The 20,766-nt window shown below is 39.4% G+C and overlaps 2 pseudogenes; both read left to right on the forward strand.

Annotated features, from left to right (window-relative positions):
* Positions 1 to 1,778: 1,778 nt before the first annotated feature.
* LOC131794713 (uncharacterized) lies at positions 1,779 to 11,081 on the forward strand (annotated as a pseudogene).
* Positions 11,082 to 11,219: 138 nt separating this feature from the next.
* On the forward strand, positions 11,220 to 18,272 carry LOC131794710 (uncharacterized; annotated as a pseudogene).
* The last annotated feature ends 2,494 nt before the right edge of the window (positions 18,273 to 20,766 follow it).

Genomic DNA, 20,766 nt, shown 5'->3' on the forward strand with positions numbered 1-20,766 from the left:
CTTCGTCCATCAATTTTTATACGTAAAATTTAACTTTTCAGTTGGTCAGTAATAATTTATCCTGAATGCACCAAAGTGGCAGGTGAATTGTGGTAGCCTTTTTACCGAGGGGAGAATAGTTTCAGCAAATATCGCACAGAAACCGAAAAAAAAAAACGTTTCTTTCTGCCAATATAGCGAAAATTATGTAAATGAACCAATCTTTAAAAGTTCAAATACCCGGCGAAGCCCAGGGCGGATGTTGAAGCTTCGAATTGATTGACGCATAAATTACTGTCGCGTGAGTTTGGCCAGAACACCACCTCCATCAACTAGAATTCAAATTACCTTATCCTTCACCTTTAAGATTTATTATTTTAATCGGAAATGAGTCCAAGTAGTTTATATTCTTTTTTGTTTATTTATTCATTCATTCATTCTGGTCCCTCTAAAGAAAATTTCATGAAAAGAGTTCAAATTCAAAACAACGAAGAGGCGCCATACCGCGCGATGATGGAGAGCGCGGAAACAAAACAAAAGCTTGCTCTCTCAACGGTTCAGCTTACAAAAACGGTTCCTCTCGTAAGTTAATACCGAGTCACACAACGCGTGATGCTATCATGAATTAGTCGTTTGCTTTTTCTCGAGACGTGAGCTTGGGACGCCTTCGTTCACACGAATCTGCACTTGAACTATAGCAAGAATCATTGCACCTCTCTTCCATTTTTCTCTCGATATATTAACGAGTAAAGTTAGAAATTAACCAGACGCTAATCTTGATTGGTCCAGGTGCTCTCGCGGGCCTAATTCGCGGTAAATTCAAACTAAGAATAGAGTTGTCTGTGAAAAGAGGGTGGCAAAGGGGAGGTTCCAATCACACATCACGCTGAATTTTTCTATCAAATCACGCATCACGAGTAAGTTTTTTAACCAATCACGCGTCACGTAAAACGAGTAAGTACACTAAGCTAGCACTGTAAGATTTCAACCTATCGGATGTATTATTGAAAGTTATATTGCATCCAACGATTTTATCCTGGAATGAATTGCGTTTCACCTGCTATATCGCTTTTTGTCAGACAAATAAAGACGACTTACTTGTTGAAGCGAGACAACCAGGCTGTCGACAAAAAGAACACTGAAGATCATAGTCCTTGTGAAAATATTAACTATATTAAATTATGAATATTATGTTACGATTGTTTGGACCTACCAGGAAGATCAAAGACATCAAAGGTCAGGCGAAGGTCAGCAAAGGACGGAAAAGACCAGAAAACAGTGTGCCGGCTGTTATGGTTTATTGATCTTTGTTAAGACGCTATTTACTTTTAATGATTGGTTTCCTCTTGGTCAAAGAGCGTTCACTATCACGGAAATCTAATTAGTAAGTCTTGTAAATCACGCGTCACGCACTTGTGAAATAGAAAATCACGCATCAAGTTGTGATGTCCGGTCTCGCGTCACGCGGATAATTTGAGTTCAATCACGCGTCATCTTGCACCATCACGCGTCACGCAAAAACCCTGTGCCACCGTGACAAAAATGCAAGGCAGTTGAAAGCTCCAAGTAATGGGCTCCTGATAATGGTGAATGTAACCTAGAACAAAAAACCTTCCACTCCCCTGCCTTTTTTTAAATTTCATATCAGCAAATAGGCAGAAATTTCCAAATCCTTGCCATGCAATCATGACCTCATAGGAAATCTACCCAAAATTCCCTGTCTGGCTGTTATATAATTATGCAAATTAAACAATAAATGAAATATCCGGGTTATTGTCTGAGACTTCTTTCATCGAATCAATCCCGAAAGTGCTCCATTTTCCGTTCCGTCATCTTTTGAGTTCAGCTGTACGAGCTCTTAGCAGTAGACGTATCGTTCGCGTGAATTCCATAGTACCGACGTATGGCGTAACACATACAACCTTCGCGATATTTCGTTATGTTCAACTAAAATAAGAGCGACGCTAGTCGAAGAGATCGGCGGTTGTAAGTTCATAATGGCTCGATTGGATGCAAGTGTTCCTTTGACTGGTAAGTAATTTCCTCCTGTATGTAGCAAGTACGTTGATATTCGATCTTCCTCTGCAACAAATCCTGGCTGAGTGCATTCGTAAGTTTTCGACAAAGGAGACTGTAGCTTACGATTACTCGAAATTACCATAAAAATATTTACAATTTCGATAGATAGTTTGCATTGGTAGGTATCCCCGCTAGTGTTGAGTATAATTTCAAGAATGCCACAAACTCTCCAGGTTCTTTTATTATTTAATAAAAAAATCACCTAAACAAGCTGCTTTAAAATTTTTCACAAGTAACGATCGCTCTGACGAAGGGCTAACGCTCGAAACGTCAGCCTTTTAACTCTTTGCGGTGGCCAATTTACGTTTTCAACTCAGTTGTTAACACTAAATTACCTGATTAACGATTAGGTTACTAACAAGACATACATCGGACGATCCTATGCGCTAACAATTTCAAAGCGTTTACTAAGTAATATAGGTACACAGATGCGCAATGACATCAACTGGCGTGACAATTTAAATATCGCCTCCATGCTTCATTGAGGGTTAGAAATGCTTCGTCGTTGGAGCAATAGATCGACCCCATTTTTTTATTTGCCGGTGCATTTTTATTCTTTTATTGGGTATGTTCCTCGTTTACATTAAGCTATCATGGACTTCTGTTTTACACTGTACTCATCGTTGATTCTTGACTAAGTTCGTCATATTTGTTTCTTCGAAAGTCGGTTCAGAGTAAATTTCCGGGAATTGATTGCAAATAATATTTTATTCTATTCGATGTTTAGGGTCCAAGTTATCCCACATTCTAAGGGGTAATCCAGAATTTATAGAACAGTTAAGTCTGTGCTTGGACCGGGATATGAGATTGATACATAATTGGAAACATTTAGCATCAACGCTGGACGGTTGAGGTGGATGTCATCAAACGATTAGAACAGTACGGTGACTTCAGTCCTACATTCCGATTATTTGATTTTCTTGAGTCCTGGAAACCGGATTTAACGATTAAAGAACTAAAGGAGACCATGTTGGAGATCGGGAGAAACGACCTACTCAATTTACTGACCACAGAAGGTAACAAAAAAATAATCATAGTCAAATGTGAGGCTATACTGTCTGTGTCATCATTTAAGGGGACTTACTGACGAAGGACTTTTGGAGAGATTTTGCTCCTCTTAAGTAGCTCTATAAACACAGAATTTGATATTGCTTGATGAAACAGCTTGTCAACGTTGTGTTTGCTTCTTAGAGACGGCGTTGTCTCATGTATGACCCATTTGTCAACTGTCCAAAGTACACGGATTGTAGACAGCTTTCAACTACGTTTTGAAGGACTAATCTATTGGTTGACGAATGCAGTCTTTGACTACCTGCATGACACAACTCGTGTATTTTATTTGAGGAGGAAACGTGTGTCATGAGAAACACTGCATGAAAGTGAATTATGAGATGTTCTGTTTGTTGTTTTGTATCATGTCTTGTATCATGATCCTTAATGTTTTTATAATTCTACTGTTTATAATTTTTATATTTATTAGTTGTTTGCATTGACTCTGAGAGAGTTGTTGATGTAATCACTAAACCAAGTGAAGCCCCCTCACCCAGAGCTGGTATTTTGGACGAACTTGCCTCGGCTCTGGATGGGCGGTCACTAGTTTTGTCAAACTGGTACACCTTGGCAATTAAACTGGGCGTGCAAAGAATCACATGTTGGACGTTTGAAAGACGATCCACAGAAAATCCAACTGGCAGACTGTTCCAGTATTTGGCTACTTGTTGCCCACAATTGACACTTACTAGTCTCAAGGAAGCTCTGGATTCTATTGAGAGGAGGGATTTGATGAACATTCTTAAAAATAAGAAGCTAGGAGGTAATATCTCAACATTGCATATTGCAAATAACGTGACATAAAATGATAAAGAATGTTCAGTATGCTTCTCGATTTTAAATGAGCTAAACACCATCGGTCCTTAGAGGTTTTTTCCCTAAATTGTTAAGTTAAAATTCAATTTCATTTATTATTCAGGTTTTTCTTATACTGAGACTTATGTGCTATTGGCTGCATGAATAGTTCACAAATCAATTAGGCGAATATAATCTCTTTATTTAGGCCCCTTTGCGGAAAGTTTACAGAAAATGATTCATGGGCATATTTCTCTGCAGATGACGTATTACTTAAGGATGTCATTACCCCTGGATCAGAACTATTAGAAAAGATATCGCAAGAACTTAATCGAGATGACAATATCGGCGTCAAAAATTATGTACATCTGGCCTGTGAGTTGGAAGTACCAGCCGAAATTCTTCGACAGTTTGCTGATGTCCAACAATGCAGAAAAAGTCCTACCAAAGAGGTCTTGGAATGGATGGCCGCTCGGTTCCCTGAAACAACGCTAAGTGATATTGCACAGGCACTTGAAAAGATCCAGCGAAATGACGCCATACAAATAATATCAAGGCATTTTCCGAACACAATTGGTAAGTAAGGCCAGTTATTATCTAATAGGTAATTTGGGATTTTGACAATGTGGTATTTATTGTTATACCTGTCCAAAATCCCCTTTCTCCTTGTTAATAGAGTATCAGCTTTGTGATCTCTTATGTGCATTGTGCAAATGCCGTTAAAACGAAAGAAACAATGAAAATTATCTTGATATTAAATATAATCTCTCTGACTGTGTATATTTGCCCTTTTTTTTCAGACTCAGTTTTAAAAGAACTTGGGTGTTCATTTCAGGGCAGCTTGAACGTGCCAGATCCAACACGTGCGATGATTTCAACCAGCCGCAGGAGAGAAAGGCGTGGTTCGCCTCCTAAGCAAGGTAAGAAGGAAAACGTTTCTCCCATTCGATGCTAAATTTTTCGTTTATATGTCTTGTTCAAGTGTTTGCCACAGGTGTTTAGACACATTTAGTTTTGTTGGGCTTGCCAGGAAATTCTTCCCTTTGTTTCCTCTATTGTTTGGTAGCCAATATTCAGAAGGTTCGCAAAACGTCTTCCGGCTCTAACTCTTCTTCCTAACCTGGTGTTGGTAATCTCGATCTCTGTACTGCCACTGTCTTCCCAGAGAGAAGTGGGGAACAAACATTCTTCGCCGTCAAAGATGGGTCATTTCGTGACAATGTTGGCAAAGCATAAATGGTTAAAATGGTATTCCTGTAATTTCAGTAAAGTCATTTTTATTTATTTTATAGTTGCAGAAGTGCAGGAACAATCCGGTCACTTTGGAAGCTTGCCAGACCGAACGAATTTAGTGGGTCGCAGTGATATTTGTGGAAACATAATTAGCGCCCTGTCTTCAAACAAGGCTGTTGAAATTGTCGCACCGCCTGGATATGGAAAAACGTCGGTGGTAATAGAAGTCGCTTATGGGATGATGGAAGTGAAAAAGGCCATTGTTTACGTTAATCCACGAGATGTTACTTGTGTAGAAGACTTGGAAAGCAAAATTATCGAAGCTTTAGGGTTCGGTCCCGGTGAGAACACAATGACTAAAATATTTCGTCGCTTATTTTCATTAGAGAAAAATAGCGTGCTGTTGATTATTGAAAACATTGACAACTTGCTGCACCTTGAGGATCAAGTTAGCAACGCTAAATACCAGCAAGAATTAGAAGCCACGAATAACTGCGCCAAAGTGTGTGGAAAATATATGAAGAACGACTTTCTGATGTTTTTTAAAGACTTAGGACAAAGTCCAAACGTTCAACTTCTGCTGACATCTAGAGAAACCTATGATTTTAATGTGTATTTCCCAATTGAACTGATTGATCTAGAGCCTCTTAACGAAAAGGATTCCGCTTCTATGTTTGCAAAGTGTGACGATGGTCTGGAAGATGACTTGATCAAAGATGTGGTCAGAGTTTGTGGTGGTATTCCCCTGGTAATCTGCATAGTAATCTCAATTCTAAAGAAAGAAAATCCCCAGGAGGCAGCCCGTCGACTTTGCACAACTCCACCAAGAGTTCTTGCTAGAGAACTAGATGCCGTTTTTTTAGCCAACGAGGATCGCATTTACAAGTGTCTTCAAATATGTTTTGATCGCTTAAGTCAAGAAAATCAGAAGATTCTCGTAATGTTCTCTACATTTCCGTGCACATTCACCCGAGAACAATTCCAGGCAGTCTTTGAGTCATCGGTCGAAGGCGATTTGCAAACGTGTCTGAATTGCTTGAAGCAAAGCAGCCTTCTCCGCTTCAACAGGAGAAAATGTTATTTCTCTCTTCATCCTTTCATTAGAGATTTCTTTTCACTGAAGCCGGGTCATACAGAAGCCAAATCGGTTTTTATTCGTCACTACAGTGCCTTGGCCGTTACTCTTTATAAAACTTTCTTGAGTAAAGATTGCAAGTCGGCAATTGATCAGTACATTTTAGAAAAGAATAACATTCGAGAAGCCATGGCTTGGTGTGGAGACGATCATCCTGATCTCGACCAAACCTTGAGGGAGCATTGCATTCAGGCCTTCAACAAGTCAGCTGTATTTCTTGCCAAGGTGATGCACAAACAAGAGTTTCGGTCGCTCTTTTACAAGTTTGCCCATCGATGTCACATGCAACTCCGCAGCGCTTGCTTGACGAACATTGGAATGAAAGTTGTGTTAAGCTGCACATGTACACCTCATATTTGTCAAAGAGCCTTGAATCAAGCAAAGGAAACTCTGACTCAGGCAAATCAAATTCAGTCAACAGCTAAAGACTTCAGCGACGCAACTCGTGCCCAGTGCTTGAGCAAGCTTGGTTTTTGTCGTGTTTGTGAGGGGCGCGTTAGCGAGGGTTTTGAATACATTGACATCGCTTTGAAATTACGAAAGGATAGAGCAAAGGCGGAATTCGAAAAGAGCAAAGACCAAGTCATGATGGCTGCTTGCTTGAATGATTTAGCAGGTTTGTGGCAATTTCAGTTCTTATTGCTTCAATCATAATCATATTTACGAATGGACAGTATTGAGAAGGAATTATCAGAAACGGATCAACTCCATTCAATGTCTGCTGTAAAACCTGTAGGTCTTGCTATTGAGATCCTCTGATTTTTTGCGTAAGCTTGGCAAAGCATACCACAATCAAAATTGTTTACGAATCATGCGTCATAAGTGATGCAATAATTAGCCAGTGATATTGTTGGATATATATATATATATATATATATAGGAAGTCTGCAGGTCGATTTTCGCGTGGAACAGTGCTCAATACGTTGAAGCAGAGCAGAATAAATATTACGAAGGGAAAAAAGGACGTAACTACATTTCCCGACAAGCCTGTTTCGTGAATCGCTTCACTCTTCAGGGGTTTAATGAAAGAATATTCATATGACTATCGTTTATATACTAGGAAAATTTGCATAATACGCGGTAAACTTAAAAACTTTAAAGTTCAGCTGTTGCGTAGCAACGTTTTGTTTCTGTGTCGGCATGAAGATACGAGTTCGTTACGCTTATTTAGTGATGAGAGGTCGGGTCGGTAAATTATCAGGAATTTTTCTTTTAGGCAGAGGTTGCACCTTTTACTGGAGCTGTTGTAAGGAGAGTTAGATGATAAGACGCGCCATGAGATAGAATAGTCAATGTTGTCGTTCTTGAGTGTCCAGATGTGTTTGCTAAGTTCGGTAGAGTTTTTGTGCTTGGCGTGGCGGAATGATGCGGTGTGATTTCTGTGTCTTGTTTTGAAGTCGGTTTCTGTGAGTCCGATGTATGTTTCAGAGGTGTTGTTGTCGTTCCGTGTGACGGTGGCTTGATAAACGACTGAGGATATATATATATATATATATATATAAATATAAATGTGGGGGTAGAGTCTACCTTGGCATAAAGTGCTCAATGCTGTGGTAATGCTTTAACTTATGTATATATATATATAGATATATAAATTCAGTCTGCAATCTTACATTGCATTCTTCTGATTTATCGCTCTATTTATTTTGACTCGCAGCTTCTCAAATGGTGCAGCGAAAACATATGCTGGCTATCCAAACAAGGCTGACTCATGTGCTGCCTGTCTATGAAGAGAACCTTGGTGACCACCCGTTTACGGCAACCACTCTCAACTGGATTGGCAACAGTTACCATGCTTTGGGTGACTACGACAATGCCGTTAAACATATCAGTAAATCAGTAGAAATACGAAGGCAACTGTTGGGGAATCATCAAGAAACGGCTAAGTCTCTCTATGATCTGGGAGTAGCTTTTACTGCGAAACAAGAGTATGAAACGTGAGTAAAGATGCTTTGTAATTTATCATTCAGCATTCTGTAGATCCCATACTCCTTGGTAAAAGTTTTGACATAAGGGAGAACCACGACGCGATGGCACGCACAAACATTTTTGCCCCTTAATCAATGCAAGTCTGTCAAAATGTCAAGTTCACGCGGATGTTACAGTTGTCCTGATGGAGGAAGTCTTTTGCCCCTGTGGTCCGGAAAAGGTTATTTCGTAGTCGTGCGAAGACGACAGGCTAATATGTTTTGTAGCTAGAGGAACGATGCTCGTACCGAGGTGCCGTTTTACTTGTTGACTCACTTTCCTTGTCTTCTGGTTTTGCTGCCGCCTCGCTGCGGCCTCTTAGACCTCCTTGTATTTTGAAAATTCCATTTAATGATTTTAAGGTTAAAATTTACAAGATCGCATCACACGGCAATTTATTTTTTTTCCTTTTTGAATTGTAAGAGTATTTTTTGAACGGTATCCAGTCACCTCGCCACCAAGCAGACTCGCCACCAGCGAACTCGCCACCAAGGAACGATCTCGCCACCAACGTACTCGCCACCAAGCGAAGTCTTCTCGCCACCAACCACCAATAAAGAGATTAGTCGAGGACAGTAGGATGTTCGGCTGATAAGTCTGTACTCAAACTTTATAAACGTATGTTGTCGAAAGTACGTTCGAAACCGATAAGTTTGTTCGCTTGTCTGTACTCAAACTTTATAAACGTATGTTGTTCGTTCGCATTTAGTTTTAATACAACTGCTATCGAGTTTCATTTCATCACTTATTTCTTCCCATGAAGTTTCATTTTCTCTCAAGTAAGTTTTTATTCCTCGCATCGAGTTTTGCAATTTCTCCTCGCTTACGTGCAAAAGACAAACACGATGCGTTTCGATGTCAATGAGTTAGGAACGGAACACATCTAACACGTCGCTGAAGGTCATAATTTAAATACAGACAAGCGCACAAACGTATCGGCCGATTTGAATTGTGCTCGTTCGAACATCCTACTCTCCTCGACTACTTTATTCTAGTTTATCTCTTTATTGGTGGTTGGTGGCGAGAAGACTTCGCTTGGTGGCGAGTACGTTGGTGGCGAGATCGTTCCTTGGTGGCGAGTTCGCTGGTGGCGAGTCTGCTTGGTGGCGAGGTGACCGGTAACCTTTTGAACAGGAAGACGAGGAACACTGTCCTTAATAACAATGGTTTCAACTCCTTACACCTCAGTTTAGATTTCTAGATAACATTTCATATAGCAGTGTATCAGATAGATGAAAGTCTCTGACACTTTAAGAGAAAGAGTGTGGGAAGTACATAACTTACCGCTGTATCTATTTCAGTGCCCTTAAACTTCTTGAAGAGGCAGCTGATTTGCAAGAAAGAGTACTGGACACGTACGACGAGCTGATTTTCACTCACCAGGCCATGGCAGTTGCTCTTCGTGGTCTTGGAAGAACCGAAGAAGCAGAAGAAGAAATGAAACGCTCGAATGAGTGTGCAAAAAAGTTGGATTCTTGGGAGGCTCCTTCAGATATACTCGGAACCAAAGAACTAGAATTTGTCTGGGACCATTTTTGAAACAACACCCCCGGCAGTACCCACAAGGAGAATTCACACTTTATCCTTTAATTCCCAGATCAAATTGGTAATTCTCCTTACTGTCAAACATATAATTCTTATAATTTTAGTTCAGAGAATTTAGTACTGGATCAACTAATTATCCCCAAATTGATATTTTTGTTTATTCTCATCACTTATCTGGTTGATATCGAATTGATATTGTAATGAGAAATTCTGTGTTGGTCACTCATGGGAGTTTAAGGGTTAAGAAAGCGCCCACTGAGCTCTTAATCAGGTTATCAGTTTAAATCCGAAAGAAGCGATGGGTGTACATTCTCCCAAAAATGGAATTTAGATTTAGAGAGAGCCTTTTTTGTCTACAACGGATGATCGGTAATCGGTCTGTTAATATTTTGATCAATAGGAAAAATCATTGTTGCATCGGGTATCCAGGTCCCGGGCGCACTGGGCAAATTTTTCTTTACTTTACGAAAGAATCTTAAGCATTTCCATGAGACAAGTGCGCACAATTTTTGTCAGCCTTACCAATCTTTTCAATCTTTAGAGAGGGCCCTTTTTGTCTACAACGGATGATTTGGAATCGGTCTGTTAATATTTTGATCAATAGGAAAAAATCATTGATGCATTGGGTATCTAGGTCCCAGGCGCACTGGGTAAATTTTTCTTTACCTTATGAAAGAAATTTGATCGTTTCCATGAGACAAGTGCGCACAATTTTTGTCAAAGGCGCCGTCGTCCTACCTCGGAACAGGATAAATCTTTATTTTACATGCGTGAAATCTGACAGATTTTTCAGTTTACAAGCCACTGTTTGAAAAAAAAAATGCGAGCCGAGTCTTTAAGGTAAGAAGCCAGCCATCATTTAAGAAGACTTTAAATGAGACGTTTGGAGGTTAGGGACAGTCTTGGCTCACTGAAAAATGACCCATTAGTCAACTGTCTAAATTAAGTAGATTTTAGAGAGCTTTCAAAACTAATTGAATGAGTGGTATATTGGCTTAATAACTAAGTCTATAATTTGCTAAATGGCACAGCCTGACAGCTGTTCAATTTTATAGAGGAAGAAGTGTGACTCTTGTGAAACACTTTTGGAACACTTGGAAGTTCTGCTCATCACGAGTGTAACATATCTTTATTTGTTTTCTATTAAATTTTTTCCACTGTATGAGGCAGTTAATCAACGAGATTCTCAGGAATTTAGGCTGAGTTTGTTTGTCTTACTTTGCTTGACAATTAGCTGTTTGTGCTGACACTGAAAAAGTTGTTGATGTGATCACTTCGCCAAGTAATGAAGCTCCTTCACCCAAAGTTGGTCTTTTGGACGAAATTGCGTTGGCTTTAGACGGAACGTCACTGGCTTTGTCCAACTGGTACACCTTGGCGTTAAAACTGGGTGTGCCAAGAAAAACCTGCTGGAAGTTTGAAAGACGATCGACAGAAAATCCGACTGGTAGACTGTTCCAGTATCTGGCTACCACTTGCCCACAAAAAACACTTTTAAGTCTCAAGGAAGCTTTGAAATCTATTGAGAGAAGGGATCTAGTAAAATATCTTAATGAGGAGAAACTAAGAGGTAGAGTGTCAGCACTGCATCACAAATAAAGAAAGTTTACCTAAGCCTAATACCTTTGCGGCCAGGAATTTGTTTTTCAGTTATCAAAAGAAAAGTCAGATTCTGCTGCTTTTCAGATAGTCCCTATGTAGACCCTAATATGCAACTGGCTGCACGAGTATTTCAAGAATCGATTGAGCAATAGTTCTCTCTGCGTTAAGGCCCCGCTCCTAGGAAGTTAACTAATAATGATTTGGGGTTACCTTTACTTTTCTGTAGACGACATGTTACTTAAAGATATCATAACCCCTGGATCGGAACTCTTAGAAAGGTTGGCGCTAGAACTTAATCGAGAGGACAATTCTGTATTAAAAAACTGGACACATCTGGCCTGGAAAATGGAAGTACCAGCTGACGTACGTCGAGCGTTAGCTGATGTAAAACAAATCAGGAAAAGTCCTGCAGAAGAGGTTCTAGAATGGGTGGCCGTGCAGTTCCTTGAAATAGCATTAAGTGACGTTGCAAAAGCACTAGATGAGATTCAGCGAAACGACGCTATACAGATAATATCTAAGCATTTTCCAAACACAGTTGGTAAGTACTCGCCCAAATAAGTACATTGGGGATCTTTGGCAGTTTCAGTGTTTGCCTTTAATTTCCTCGTTGCGGCACTTTCAGTTTCTTATTCTTAAGCCTGCTATTTTTCGTTATACAAGCCATGATCTCTAATGTGCATTACCTCTTACCCCTTGTACAAGAGATAGCTAGGAGAAAAGTGATCGCGTACAGGCACATGTTACCTTTTTAAGATTCTCAAAGTGTGAATGTTGGGTACCTTTTCTTTTTCTTCAGATTTAGCCTTGCAAGGACTTGGTTGTTCATTCAAGGACAGCTTCAGTATGCCAGATCCGACTGGTCAGATGTTTTCAATTAGCTTCGAGAGAGAAGCGCAGGATTCTTTTCCTAACAAAGGTAAGAAGGAAAGCATTAATTCACACTTGATGTTCATAGAACCTTTGTCGAAATTGTGCTATAATTATGTAACTAAGAACGTTCGTTTCCAATGGGCTTCTCATTATTTTCTTGTCCTTACTTAGCTTAATCATTCAAGGAGCTAACGTCCAGAGTACTTTTAAGTGGGGGAGAAACCTCATCAAATAGTAATCTTCGCAAAACCATATGTTGATGGCGTGAAGTCTTACGTATTGGCTGTAGCTTGTATACGATGGTAGATTAATAACAGTGGTTACGATTTGCCTTCTCGTCACTTTAAGTGGTGTTTTCAAACTTGATCAGAATACCGCCATGGTCTTCCACGAATTTTAAAAGCTGGCTGTTCAAAATGCTAAAGCTTGTCAAAGGCCGTTTGCACCTTAATTTAAGCCATAGGCAGTTGCATGCCAAGATCATGTTGAAAATTGTAAAATCAACAAATATGTTTAAAATCGATGATTTTTCCCAGCTTTACCAGCTCATCCAAAGAGTTCAGCTGCTCGATTTCTTTGAATGCTTCAAGCTTTTAGCCCCTTTAAACCTTCCGTCTACAAAAGGTTTATCTGTGGCATTTTCTGTTTTAGAACATATAAGTGAAAGAGAGATCCAAATTTTTTTTTTTTGCTATCAACTTCCACGCAACTATTAAACTCACACTCTTGTTGTCATTAGAGTTGCTTTCCTTTTTATTGAAGTTAGCGAGAGTGAAATATCAGTAAAATGTTTGTACGCTCGTTAGTTCCCGTGCGGGTTCTGATTGCGTGAAAAATCCTCGGGTTTACAAAGTTCGGTTGATGGCAACTACTTAGTTTAGCTTAACAGGACACCATTTTGAACTCTGGATGGCGCTCCCTTGAGTTTTTTAAAATTCACCAGCCGTCGTTCTTAGCTACCTTCATTCCTAGACAGCAAATCATTCCTCGAATACAAATTATGCAGATAGCTAGGGTAGGATGGTGTTCGCATGGACAAATGTTGCATGAACCAACTGATGCAGCAAGATCAGTGAATCGTGTATTTTACAAATAAGTGGTTTTATCAAATAGCCATCGTTTAGTTTAAAATCCATGCTTATTCAAGCGCAGGCAGAAAACAATGGTGTCGGACTCGAAGCGCGCCATTTTCGAAAGGAAATTTTGAAAATGCGAGGAATAGTGGTTGTCGTTCACCAATAATTATTTTCAAAGTTAAAACGGATTCTGCTTCAGGAAAGATCCACCTTCCATTTCTCGCTCTGGGGTCTTTTGAAGCCAGTTTGAGCTTTTGAAAAGTCGCTTTTGAAATCGGCCTTCATGATAGAGGTGTCCTTGTACTTTCTCAACCTTCTTGCTTTTTAAATTAAATTGACAATAATCCCTACCTCTTCAAAAACTCGATCTTGGGTTTCTAACTTGTTGTTTCTGAAAATCTGTCAAGCCAGTTTTATAAACGCTACTGGGCTAGTTTCGGCCCTCTCTTCTCTTGTTCTGGGCCTATCAAGGCGGGATCGCATTCAAATCTTCCCCTTCAGTGTTCATGAATAACTTATGTGTCCAGGTATTCAGTACGGGCCTGATATTTTTGTAATAAGTCCTTGTAATCTTTGAATTGGGGATGGAGTGGGGGAGGGGGAGGGGCTGATTGGCAGGACTGTTGTGCTTTATTCCAATTAATAGTGGAAAGGGATAAATGGTCTTTCTGTCTTTTAACTTGCAGAAGTGAAGGAACAATCTGGTCATTATGGTAACTTTCCAGATCGGACGGATTTGGTGGGCCGCAATGAAACATGCGAACGTATCATAACTGCCCTTTCTTCAAACAAGGCTGTTGAAATTGTAGCACCGCCTGGATATGGAAAAACGTCGGTGGTAATAGAGGTCGCTCATAGGATGATCGAAAGGAAAACGTTTGTCGCGTACGTTAAACCTCGAGGTGTCACTTGTGTAGAAGATTTAGCAAGCAAAATAATCGAGACTCTAGGGTACGTTCCCGGAGAGAATACAATAAATGAAGCATTAAGTCGCATATCTTCTCTCAAGAAAAAAAGTGTTGTGTTAATCATTGAAAACATTGACAACTTGCTGCATCTCGAGGATAAAGTTAGCAAGGATAAATGCCACCAGGAATTACAATCCAAAAATTGCTGTGCTGAAATGTTTGGAAAATTCACAAAAGACGACTTTTTGACATTTCTTAAAGATCTTGGACAAAGTCCAAACATTCAACTTGTCCTTACATCTCGAGAAACTTATGATTTGTGTGTGTCTTTTCTTCTGGAACTGATAAACCTAGAACCTCTAAATGACAACGATTCAACCTCTGTTCTCAAAGTGTAAAGATGGTCTGGACGACCATCTGATTGAGGAGCTTGTCAGAGTTTGTGGTGGTATTCCCTTAATAATCTGCACAGTGATCTCGATTCTGAAGAGGGAAAATCCACGGAGGGCGGCACATAGACTTTCCACATCTTCACCAAGTTCTCTTGTAAAGGAATTAAACCCTGACGATTTACCGATTGAGGATCGCATCGACAAGTGTCTTCAAATATGTTTTGATCGCTTAAGTCAAGAAAATCAGAAGATTATTGTGATGTTCTCTACATTTCCACACAGATTCACGCAAGAGCAATTCCAAGAAGTCTTTCGGTCGTTTGTCACAGCTGATTTGCAAACTTACCTGAATTCCTTGGAGCACAGCAGCCTCCTCGCTTCGACAGGGAAAGTTGTCAGTATTCCCTCCATCCTTTCATACGAGATTTCTTCTCACTGAAGTCCGATCACATAGACACCAAATCAACTTTCATTCGTCATTACAGTGACTTGGCTGTTACACTTTGCGAAACCTTCTTGAGTAAAGATTGCAAGTCGGCAATTGATCAGTACAGATCTGAAAAGGACAACATTCGGGAAGCCATGGCTTGGTGTGGAGACGATCATCCTGAGCTTGACCAAACTTTCAGGGAGCAATGCATTGAAGCCTTCAACGAGGCAGCTGTATTTCTTGCAAAGGTGATGCGCCAACAAGAATTTCAGTCGCTCTTTTGCAAGCTTGCGTATCGATGTCGCTCCCACTTGCGCCTCTACAGCGCTTGCTTGACGAACATCGGAATGAAGATAGTGTTAAGCTGCACATGTACCCCTCACATTTGTCCAAGAGCCTTGTATCAGGCCAAAGAAATTTTGAATCAAGCAAATGACATTCATTCTACACTTACGGACGTGAAGGACAACACTCGTTCCCAGTGCATGAGCAAGTTTGGATTTTGTTATGTTCGCGAGGGTCGCGTTGATGAGGGCTATGGATACCTCGACTTAGCCTTGAAATTGCGATGGGACAGAGTAGAGAAACTAAACAGGACCAAAGACCATGTCATGTTAGCTGCCTGTTTCAACGATATAGCAGGTTGGTGAGAATTTAATTTCTTAATGCATTCATGGTAAGATATATTAATAAAGAGAATTATCTTTAGAAAGTTCTCTCCATTGATCTTTGCCATAAAAGCTAGGCAGTAAGATCCACCTTGTATAAGCTTCATTATTATCGAAATTGTTTAAGTAGCATGCAGATAAATTAATGCAATAATTAGGAGGTGATGTTGGTGGCATAGGCTGATGAGTAGCGTGAGCTCAAGGCCATTTTCCTTCTCCACTCTAATACTCAATTGGTATTGCTAACGCGGTTTTTGTTAAAGAAAAAGCGCAATTTTGAAAATAGACAGTCGATCTGTCCCATCATTCTGGTTTCTTTTCTTTTTCATTTGACCAACAGCTTCTCAAATGGTGCAGCGAAATCACATGATGGCCATTCAAACAAGGCTGTTACATGTCCTCCCTGTTTATGAAGAGAACCTCGGTGAACACCCGTTTACGGCAACCACTCTTAGTTGGATTGGTAACAGTTACTACGCCTTGGGTGACTACGACAACGCCATTAAATACAATAGCAGATCAATATCGATCCGAAGGAAACTATTGGGGCAACATCAGGAGACTGCGAAGTCTCTTTATGATCTGGGTGTGGCTTACAGCGCGAAACAGGACTATGAAACGTGAGTAAAGATATTTTGCAATTTATCATAAAGCATTAAGTAGATCCGATGCCCTCCTAACAGAGATTAACAACAAAATCGATTGTAAGCAATATTGACCTTTGCAAAAACATTCATTCTTCGTGCATTTGTTCCTTTAAACATTTTATCGTAATCACTGCAACTCCGTGAAAATGTCAATTTACATGGATTTCCTGCTTTCAAAAGGTAAGAGGAACACATTGAAGTCCAGAACGAGGAAAAAAAAATTTCGAGAAGTGCTCATTAAGTCCAAAAATATGTTACATTGTATTCGTGCAGCGTCAACAAGTTGTTAGGCAATGAAGCGTGTGTTGTTTTGCTCGTTAGATCACGTCCTTTTCTTCTAATTTTGCTTCTGTCAAGTCAGATTTTCTTATACGACCTCAAACTCTTTGTATTTTGGTTTGGCAAATTGCCGTGAATGACTCAAAGGTGAAACATCTAACAGAATGTTTTACAATGTAAATATTTTCATCGTAGCATTCTTTTTGGACCGTAAGACAGAGGAATGATTTAATTTCTTAAACTGGACTTAGAGGTAATAATCTTTAAGAGAATACATCGTGTTGATGCGAATAGCGCTCGGTAAAAACATTAGCAAAAATGTGACATCCTCTTTTGGAGGAAAACGTCGAGGAAATTCATTATTTGACGTTGCATCTTTCCTAGAGCCCTTAAATACCTTAAAGAGGCAGCTGATTATCAAGAAAAAGTATCAGACACACAGGACGAGCTGATTCACACCCATCAAGCTATGTCGATTGCTCTTCGTGCTCTTGGAAGAGACGAAGAGGCAGAAGAAGAAATGAATCGCGCGGGGAAGTGCGCGAGAAAGCTGGATTCTTGGGAGGCTCCTTTAGATAAACTGAGGACCCAAGAACGAGAGAGCGAATGGATTGATATTCTCTCTTCAAAGCCACGGGATTCAGCATTGTAGAAAACACCTTTTGTATTAAACCTTTGATAGGTCTGACAATAGATCAATCAATTGAACACAGACAATCAATGGTTTGATATTTACTCTGTTTTCGTTAATTGGTCTGGTTTGCTAGTCCCTACGGTCAGTAAAGCGCTAGGCTAAAAAGGTCTGTTTATCTTTCTTTTTCTCCCTTTGTCAGACGTGCACTCCATTGAAACTTCAATCTCCGTAGAAGTCGATATTCGCGACACAAATGAAACCCTACGAGTGTTCCTGTACAAAATGTGATAGAAAAAGAAAAGAGAAACGTGAACTAGTGAGACCCGTAAATTACGTGAACTAGTGAGAGAAACGTAAATTGCAAGGGTTAGTTTTTCAATCGCCCACTTTATAAACACTGTGTAGGTAAGAAATAAATATTTGAGGAAATTTTTCTAATAGAATTTATTTAATTCCTTTTAATTAAAATGAATGAATGTTAAATGAATAATTCAAAAGAAGGCCTTAAGTAAATATTCCGCAACTTACATTAATCGGATTAATAGGTTATTGAGACCAAACTAATCATTGATCCATCAATAAAGATTGTGGTAGTTTCTTTTATTAGAATGGCTTAAGATCTAAGATTACCAACCACTGACAAAACGAAACATTAATCTTTTAGCTTACTTGTTATTGATATCAATAGACCTCTTAAAATATCGGTAATACTGTTAACGAGTTCTTACGGAGTTTTAAGGTCTTTAAGTATTGAAAAGTTCAAATGAACTGTCCATGTCATGTCGAATCTCCAGCCTCAGTTGTCCTTGACGTCCTTGATGAACGAGTTTTCTGATACGAGACCAGTATTCTTAAGCAAAACGGTCAATGTGTTGCTTCGTCCATCAATTTTTATACGTTAAATTTAGCTTTTCAGTTGGTCAGTAATAATTTACCCTGAATGCAGCAGAGCTCTGTAGAATATTCACACCTATTCACCAAAATGAAAGGTGAATTGTGGTAGCCTTTTTTCTGTGGGGTGAAGCCACTTTCATGGTCATTAAGGTGAAAAATTGTTTCAATAAATATCGCACAGAAACCAAAAAAAATCGTTTCTTTCGGCAATTATAGCGAAAATTATGTAAACGAACCAATCTTTAAAAGTTCAAATGCCCGGGGAAGCCCGGGGCGGATGTTGAAGCTTCAAATTGATCGACGCATAAATTACTGTCAAGTGAGTTTGGCCAGAACACCACCTCCCTCTGAGGAGGAGAATCGTCAATCATAAGGGTCATTAACTAGAATTCAAATTACCCCATCCTTCACCTCTAAGATTTATTATTGTGATCGGAAATGAGTTCAAGTAGTTTATATTCTTCTTTGTTCATTCATTCATTCATTCTTTACCTTGAAACTGTTGATAAAATTAACGATAATATCGCAAGGGGTCTGGGATCGAGTGATCAGCAGACACAAGCCGAGGTTCTAATGACCTTTCTTAAATCATTATCATTATTTTAGCCATCGTTATCGTTGTCGTTATTGAAATTGTTACTATCATTAGAAATAGTGATTGATTTATGTTAACATCTTTGTCATGATGGTTCCCTAGGCGTTAACTAATGCAAAGGAGTCATCCGTCCCGAAAAACACTTAATCACTGAAGACATCGCCCAAAACTTATTTTCTTCTTGTGATGAAATAGCAGGACTGTGAATTAGAGGGGTCTACTTTTGTCGAATGGCCTTAAGTCTTTTCTCGGCACCAGTACCTCGATATATAAACATTTTGCACTTTGACTACACTCATAGAGAACCTCTAAACCCGCCTTGAAAGAAAGGTTCTGGACAAAAAGTTATGGGGGAGGGGCTGGGGTGGTTTGTTCCTGACTCTGTGTTGGTCAAGTTCTTCGATCGTCTGTTTCAGATCATGGTGAATATAATATAATACAAAAAGCTACCCCTCTCCCACCTATTTGTTTAATTTTTACGTCATGATGACCTCACAAGAAATCTACCCAAAATTCCCAGTACGACTAACATAATTATGTTAATTATGAATCAAACAATTATGAAATATCCGGGTTACCGTCGGAGATTTCTTCATCACATCGATCTCAAAAGTGCTCCATTCTCCACGCTGTTGTCTTTTAGTTTAACAGTGCGAGCTCTTAGTAGCTGATCGCAGGTTCGTGTGAATTCAATAGGACCGACGTATGGTGTAACACATAGAACCTTAATGTTATTTCGTTATGTTGAACTAAAATAGGAGCGACGCTAACCGAAGAGATCGGCCGTTGTAAGTTTGCAATGACTCGATTGGATGCAAGTGTTCTTTTGACAGGAGAGTAATTCCCTCCTACACGTAACAAATATGGTGTTATTCGATCTTCTTCTGCAACAAATCTTGGCTGAATGCATTCGTAAGTTTTCAACGAAGGAGGCTGTAGCTCACGATTACTCGAAATTACCATGAAAATATTTACAATTTAGATTGATAGCTTACATTGAAGGTAAGTATCACCGCTAGAGTTGAGTATAATTTCGAGAATGCCACAAACTCTCCAGGTTCTTTTTTTATTTAATAAAAGAATGTCACCTAGACAAGCTGCTTCAAAATTTTTCAGAAATAACGATAGCGTGATGTTAATGCTTTAGCGAACTGTCTCAACTTTAAAGCACTAGTGCTATCTGGGTGGGCTGAGCTCGCCATCCGAAGAAAATCATATGCATTAAATAATTGTAGGGTTGTTTCAGTTCAAGAAGATTAAGAATCTTTCCATTCGAAGTGTTTTTAATCTGTGTGACTGATTTAACATTAGCTGTCGTGACATTTAAAGTACGCTGGGTCGCAGATATCACGACATAGTGAGTTCTGAACCCTCTTTGAAATATATCCTTTTCTCTTGTTCAGTGTATCTTCACTTATTCGAGATCGCAATATATCTTTGGTTAGGTTCTATTGGAGATACAAAAGGGTTTCAGTTTGTTTTTCGTAATAAAATTACGTGGAATTATGTTTTTGAGGAAACTAACTATAGACGAATGATTTTAATTTTTTCTCTGTTAGCCGAACGGCAGTAAGCGTGGTTTCTTTTGCAAACGTTATTTGGTCTCATCACGCAACGCGTTCTCTCTCCAAGTTGTAAGATGACGTATTATCACATACCAGACGAAAGCTCTTTAGATTCTCAGTCTGCATCTTGTACCCACTCTGCAGTCTGCAGTCTACATTTTGTACCTAGTCTACATTTTGTATCCGGTCTGCAGTCTGCAGTCTGCAGTCTGCATTTTGTACTAACAGGTATCCGTGGCACCAATACAGTTTATTTTTGGCTATAATTACTCGCACAACACACACAATCAACCACAAAATACCTGTGTGTGGGTTAATTCGAAATTTTAGTTCTTTTCCGCGTTAATGCTCTTCTTTCCTTTTGTAAAAATGTAGACATCACTTACAATGTTTCAAGTAATCCACCCAACCTAAAAAAA

Source organism: Pocillopora verrucosa, chromosome 4 (genome assembly GCF_036669915.1).
Source record: "Pocillopora verrucosa isolate sample1 chromosome 4, ASM3666991v2, whole genome shotgun sequence".
NCBI lineage: Eukaryota > Metazoa > Cnidaria > Anthozoa > Scleractinia > Pocilloporidae > Pocillopora > Pocillopora verrucosa.